The 7,437-nt window shown below is 40.2% G+C and overlaps 1 protein-coding gene across 2 annotated transcripts in view; it reads right to left on the minus strand.

Moving 5' to 3' along the window:
* Nucleotides 1–7,425, minus strand: part of LOC100749612 (glutamate receptor ionotropic, kainate 1-like) — a 104,844-nt gene extending 97,419 nt beyond the window's left edge. For both annotated transcript variants that reach the window (XM_003493230.4, XM_024370916.2), the window contains exon 1: nt 6,357–7,425. The gene's annotated coding sequence lies outside the window, so the exon portion shown is untranslated. The remainder of the gene's footprint in view (nt 1–6,356) is intronic.
* Nucleotides 7,426–7,437: the final 12 nt, after the last annotated feature.

Raw genomic sequence — 7,437 nt, forward strand, 5'->3', positions numbered from 1 at the left:
GGGGGGGGGGGTTGTTATTGAAAGCGACTAGGTACTTCCTTTCTATAACTGAATCTTGAAATTCTCGCAACACTTATTTTTCTACGTGTATTCGAGGATAATAGAGTACGATGTTTAATAGGATAGTTATATAATGAACAAATCCAATGGGACTTCTTTTCCATTTGGGAATCAGCCATTTGGTGTTTATATTGCAAACGAGCTCCCATCTTCTCGAATTAAATCGCTTAGGCGTTAATCACAATGAAAGCGTATAACGTAAAAAGTTGCGTGGTACACATGCGGCGTAAAAGTCACGTGAACCGTGCATGGTTCATTTGCATGCAGGTCAAGTGAAACGTTAACGCGATTACGCGTGCAATTTGCAAACGTGCGACACGTGTAGGGATAGTTATCGATGAAAATGGCGCGCGAATATCGCGAGAATGTACTCGGTACGTGTCAATTAACAATTATAATTGCGTTCGGTTCGATGTAAAACGAGCAAACCTGTATAATTCGTCTAATGGGCAACGTAAAGGCTTCGTTGAAAGTGTTTTAATGACCATAGGAAAAGTACTCTTGTCCTGACGTAATTGAAAACGCTTCGCCGCCGTTATTAAGGTTAACTGTTGTTATATCTACGGCGAGATAATGGAGGGATTTATCGTTTGTTTAAACTCACGGTCCTCTTGCTGCGTCTTGTTGTTAACAGTGAAATGTAATCTGTGCCAACAGAACGCTTAATTATGCTAACAATAATAGTTATATATTCAGTCGTTATATATACAACCGCGAGGATACGCGATTTCGACACGATAGAATTCATGAATTAATTCTTTTATATTCCGATATGATAATTAGAAATTAGCTGTTTTTTCTGTAGAGGACTTGAGTAGGATGGTTGATCGTGAGATTTATTAGACGAGATTGCTCGTTGTTGAAACCGCCGAGTATATTTAAAATAATTAAATAAATAAATACAGACGATAATCGCTCGTACTAACAGGTTCGCTACGAACAGTGTAAACGTCGCAAAATAATTTTATTAATAATAAATAAACGTAATGTAATACATTGCGTGTATCCTAACGATATTGATATTCTGAGGCAGAACAGCAACATGATTTGAATTGTTCTCCAGCTCATGTTCTGCTACATTTTTTGCATATTTTAGAAGGAATTTGTTTTAATGTTAAATCTGTATCTTCGTGATATTTACCTCTAGTTACAGTGCTGTGCGAGGATCTTGAACCATTTAAGAAATGAAGATGTTTTGTGTTTTTAAATGAATATAATGATACTTAAAGTTGTTTTAAATTTGTTGTCACTTCTTAGGAAGTTTTCAGTTAAAAAATTAATTTAATCGGGGCATTTATCGAAATATCTATAAACAATTAACAAAGCAGGAAAAACAACGGACAAATAACACAGTAAAGAATTTCTGAAGATTCATTTCTATATAACAAGGTAGATATAAAGTATAAAGCAAGTAGAAATACTTTCTCGAATATAGTTGTCGTTATAAGAACAGTATCGTCTATGATTTAGAAGTTTTGCGCCTACCTACTGTACATAACGTTTCCACCTCGACATTTTGAGATCACAAAATGAACTTGTCTGCAGAGAGACTTGACACTTTTAGAAGAAATTTCTTCAACGTATCTGTCGGATATTTCGATAAAGTGTCTTGCAGCTGTCATTCGAAATACAATTACATTTCGAACTTTAATATATCACGTCTACACGGTCTCGATCATGGAAACCATCGGACTACGTCACGTAAGATCACCTCTGGATAAAAATCTCGCAGCTGTTCGATTCCTCTGATCAGCGTTGATCGATAGAAACGCACCGAGCGTATAAAAGGGCCTTCATAGCAGAGTACTGAGCTCGGTGTCGTTGCCACATGCAGCTCACGCTTCCGCTATTAGAGTTAACCTAAACGGATTTAAGCTAACCCAATTTAGCGATGGGTAACTTTGCCCCTAGCCGTGTTTGTTTGTCGTTTCTCCACGGCCGGCCTTAAGCGCGCCGCTTGATTACGTGTCTGTCTCCGAATCGCCCTTGTTTTCCTATACTTCATTCTTTTTTTTCCTTAGAAACGTCAACTCCCCCATTATCTTCCCTCTCGGCGATTCCTCTGTCTCTATTCGGCTAGATTTTATCAGCCATCGCGAAACTTCACGTGGTTTACGACTCACTCGCTGACATTTACCCACCGGAGTTTCCTTCTCTTTAGCGATTTTTCATGGTGTATCCCAGTGAATATTACCGACGAAATAGCAGAGGCCCGATGATTACGCTTCGTCGACGATCGACGTAAACGACGAAATCGATCATTTATTGCGGTTTTATTTCTGGTCGCTCGTGAATTCAATCGATCGATAATCCATCACCATTTGTTAGAACACGCGACACCGGTAAATGAAATCGCTCGTAGTAATTTAGAACATTTGATCGGCTCGCTCTGACGAACAGTGATCATCCGAAATATTTGCCGGACCCATTCCTTCCCGATCAGCAGATCACGCAATAAGATTGCGCCAATTACCATCGGATTTCATCGAGGGGGTTGAAAGTTTGTCAACGTTAACGAAGAAACTCGGCGAGTTCGATCGTTGTCTTACAACTCTCAGTTACATTCTTGTTATTATCGGTGGATATTGTACGTAAAAAACGTTCCTTTTATTTTCGAAGACTACCGCGTAAAGTATTCTTCGACTGGCAAGGAAAAATAACGAGAAAGCAATTGAATTTTTTCAAATCCATAAGAACGTATTGGTGCTACGGTCTTACCATTTCCGAGGGTTGTAACGTACTATTTCTGGGAAATAAAAACGTATCTTAACAGATATGTGTTGGGCAGCTGCCAGACACCTGTCTACTTAACGTTTCCCCCTCGACAGTAATATTTTGTAACCTTCCTGATATACGATTTTTAATACAGCCTTTTAATGTAACTAAAAAATCACGTTTGATGGTTTTCCTTGACAAAAGAAAAAAAAAAAAAAAAACGCTGAACAGCATTGAGGAGCGTAAAGTTAACTTCCTTTGTACGTTTCGAGGAGATGTAGCTAAGATACTTTTGATTCGAAATGGTGAATAAAGTTTGAGAAAAACTTCGATATTCTTTTGTTGCTCGCCTAACGTTTTACTTCCGCATAGAATTAACCTAGCGAAGCAGTGATTCGTAAACGAAGATCGGACAGTAAGCTGTAACGATACATTGTAACGGTTCATCGTCCTTGTGTTTTGCGCTAGGTTGAAAAAAGTGGACATGAAAAAGAGATAAGGCAAGGAAAGGAGGAACAACGATGAGACGAGGCTTTCGTTATCAAAGGCGTCCGGGCAAAAAAAGGCGGAGGAAATGGTTTAATTAATTTTGTTGCGAAGCAGTTTATTAGCATCATCCGGCTTGTGCAATTCTCGCTCGTAAAATAAAGAATCCAGTGAATTACTGACGTAATAAACAGTTTCAGGATATAACATGTGACCTTCTCGCAAGGAAAAGGAAGGTATAAGGTTTAATTAATATTGCTATTGAAAAATTCTTTGTTAGAAACAGAATCTTCTTCTTAATTAACATGCGCTTCGATATTCTTTTGCTTTGTAACAAAACTAAAGTTATTCCGACAGAAGAATTCCGAGATCTTCAGGGCGTCATCGACGGATACAAAAGGAGTGAGAAATCGCAAAAGTTATTATGTAAGCGATCCTCGTGATCGGCGAACTTTATCGTCGTCGCTACGAAACTCGACTACACGTTACATGTATTTGTTCGACTTGTTGTATCACCTCGAAAGCTTCCACGGAATTGTATATCCTTTTGTCGTTCGTCCCGTTTCTAACACAATCACTTTTCTTCTCTTCTCCGTTTCAGATCGGTTCGGAATTTTAATTATTTTCATATTATGATATTGTTTCGGATTTAGAGGCATGAAAGAGAAAGCGAAGAATGGAGATATATGTATATATTGAGAAAGAAATGGAACTTGATGTGCAAAGCATACAATTTATAATGGAATATGGACTGAGCTTTTCAAGTGGCGCAGCGTTTCAGTGACATAGATTAATTCCTTAATTATATAGAAAATTATATATAAATATCCGTTAAATAGAACGCTTAATAAGTATATTAATTTCATTCTTCTTTTGTTATACAAGTGTATTGTATATGTATAGGATCGTCGAAAAGAACGATTGTATCGTTGCATAATTAAATATTAGAATCTAATTATAATAGAAAATGTACTTTAGCTACAGTAAGCGATTCTTTTCAGGCAACTATAGGCACCACAATCCCTTCGCGTGAAACGTAAATGCAATTGTGCTAATTTACGGTACGCACTAAATACAAAGTCAGAAGGCATAATAAAATAGTTCAATTCGATAATTCCATTTCGAACCGAATCTAGTTAATAGATTCTGGCATTAATTTATTGACAGGCGAGACTATAAATTATCCGCGTACTTCCCACTGACGATATAGGTATTCATTCCAATTGTAGTTATCATCCGTTTCCTGAAATCCTAACAACGAAAAAGCGAAGTATATTTCAATTAACTTCTATCGCATATATTTGAAAAGTATATATTTTCCGGAAGAATGTGAAAAACCATATCTGGCAAGGCTGGCGAGCAAAAGTCGCGGCTAGCGAGATACAGATGGAGGAAGTTCTAAAACTGTCGAAACGAAAGCAAAGTTGGAAACGTCGTAGCACGGTTGCACGGTAATTGTCGTTATTCTTCGGGTGTCTCGTCCTCGGCGAAACCCATTTTGCTTGCGTGGAAGCCCGAGAAATTGTCGCGAGAGGGAGAAAGACAGACAGACAGAGAGAGAGAGAGAGAGAGAGAGAGAAAGAAAAAGAGAGAAAGAAGGAGAGAGCAAACAAGTTAAAAAGACTACATTCCTATCGTACGGTTCGAACACGCTCGTTCGTTCATACGAATTGAACATGCCATCATAACGATCGAATCGTTGCCACGAACGCGTGTTCTACAATTTTTTTTTATATTTTTGAAGAGCCATTTTACAAGTCTTTGGTATTTAATTCGATTCACATTCGACACGTGATCCTGTACTCGCGAACAAAATTCCGTAACACAATATCGTAATTCGAGCGGAATTGTGCGAAGAGGGATTGGTTAGCAGAGTGGATGGTTTTCGAATAATTTCGAAACTAATTCTCTGCGAGAGAAAAGGGCTGTGCAACCATCGTGATTCATAATGAATTTTCTGAGGAAAGTAAGGTTGATCCACAGATAGAGACGTTGAACAGTAGCTACGCGCTTAAAGCATTCGTTGGATGTAATTAAATTAGACGAAACGTAGTTAGAGCAATGGTTCCATTCGTACCCTGCCTTTGACCCGAAATCGATTTCGAAACGATTCAACCCTGTTCGTAAATAGTCGCGCAGATTGCTTCGGTGGTAGTGACCAGAAATTTACCAAAGATATATATACGTAGCTTGCGTGCCGAGGTCGCCTAAGTTGAAGGCGGAAGATTCTCGAGCTTCGTCAAAAGCATGAGAAATATCTGCGAATTACTAAACATCGATCCTGCGTCAATTTATACATATGACTATCTCGTTATAATGTTAACAATAGCAGTTATTTTACTAGTGGAAGCCAAGCGTCGAATTTCCAAAGACAGCATGGCGCCATCAACCATGAATTATAATTACGATCCGTTTCGTTTTGCAAATCGTGCGCACCGACGAACGCCTATCGACTCGCCGATTGAAAAACGTTCAACGCCGTCAACGTCTAAATCGATACATAAACGACATTCATATTGAAACTTGAGCGAACTCGTTTCGCTAGAAATCGAAGTTTTGCAAACGATCGTGCTTATCGAGAACGAGGTCTTATTAAACTTTGCCAACGGAAATTGTATCTGCATGAAAACGACGATGAAAATGACGAGTAGAGGAAGGTGATAAGAGAAGGGAAAGAGGGTGGGAGGCTGGTTCATTGACCATTAATCCTAACCGGTCGGAAACCATTGGAAATTCACGCGTATCTCTGCGTTTCAGCCGAAGCTGTACATAAACCACGAACATGGCTAATACCTCTGATCGTCGCGTGAAAAACTATCGATAATCGCGACTGATGGCACTAACGCATAGTTAGTCGTCGATCACACATCGACACCTGGATTACTAGCGGTTCGGAAAAAAATAAAAAGAGTATCGCTTCGAACGTCGAGTAAACAAATTGCCTTTGGTTCAAGGCCAGCGTAGAATCCCTTTTGTTCATAAATTGCCTACGTTCTCCTCATTTCTATCTTTAAATTCTTGTCGAAACTTTGCAAAAACCACGAAAAACCATCGTGAATATGTTTGTCTGCAAACGGTTATACGCGAGTACTCACATTTCTCCCCTTCGCGCCAGACACCGTCAAATATTCATCTAAGCCAGGTAACGAGTCCTCGCTTCACTCGTCCGTCTACCTTGCTACGGAAGCACCCTGTCGACGCTTTGAACCACTAGACACTCGCGTTTCAACGTTCACTGCACGAGGCTTGTCCTGCGTAGCATGCTTCACGCCGGAATCGAAGCTCCGTGATCGGATGTCAGGCCGGAAATCTGATTCGCAACGAACCACAGGGTGAAAAAGAGGGAGGCAAAATAATTTTATCAGGACGATCTAGTCAATTCTTTCTCGTTAACGCGAAATGGTACCATCGAATCACGTCGATCCAATACGATAGGCCAGTTACACCGGTCGTTATCGTCCTCGTCGTACGTGATCATCGGATATGTTCATCCCGATAATCGTAGCTGAGTATTATCTGCAGCGAATTCTCGTTGTCCTGCGGGTTGTCATAGCGGGTCGGCGGATCGGCACGAAAATTCTCAGATCTCGCAGGACTTTCCTTAACGCTCGTACATTATAGCAATTTCCATCGGAAAGCGATAACGTTCGGTAATCGGTACACGCGGGCAACCGATGCGCGATATCTTTCAAATATTCGAGATACTTGCAGCTAAATATTATTCACTTGGTGTTTAGTCTCTGACGTCTAATCGACGAGCAAACTTCATTGTGCCCTCATGTTCACCATTCATCCTCTGATACATCACTTTTTCGTAAAATACATTAAAATACATGAAATAAAATAACCGTTCCGATTAATTCCCTCTATGAGTTTCAGCCTCGAGATTTATTAATTAGAACACGCCTAGAATTCTTCGCCACAGCCACTTCAACCCCTTCGTCGATCTCCCTCCAACTTTCTCCATAAACACTCTTGTAACACTCGGTATATTAATTTTCCTGGTCCCGAAACAAAGCTACGCGCACCTTTGTAAATACATCCGATTCTCGAGGGTCGAACAGACACGCGATCGAGAACACCTCCCCGTTTTTAGTACGCGCGGTCCGACGATCGCGAAAGACGCGCGGGCACTGGCTGCGCCAGGACGATCTACCACCCCCGGACGAGTGCGCG

This window comes from Bombus impatiens, unplaced genomic scaffold, assembly GCF_000188095.3.
Source record: "Bombus impatiens unplaced genomic scaffold, BIMP_2.2 scf_1060, whole genome shotgun sequence".
NCBI lineage: Eukaryota > Metazoa > Arthropoda > Insecta > Hymenoptera > Apidae > Bombus > Bombus impatiens.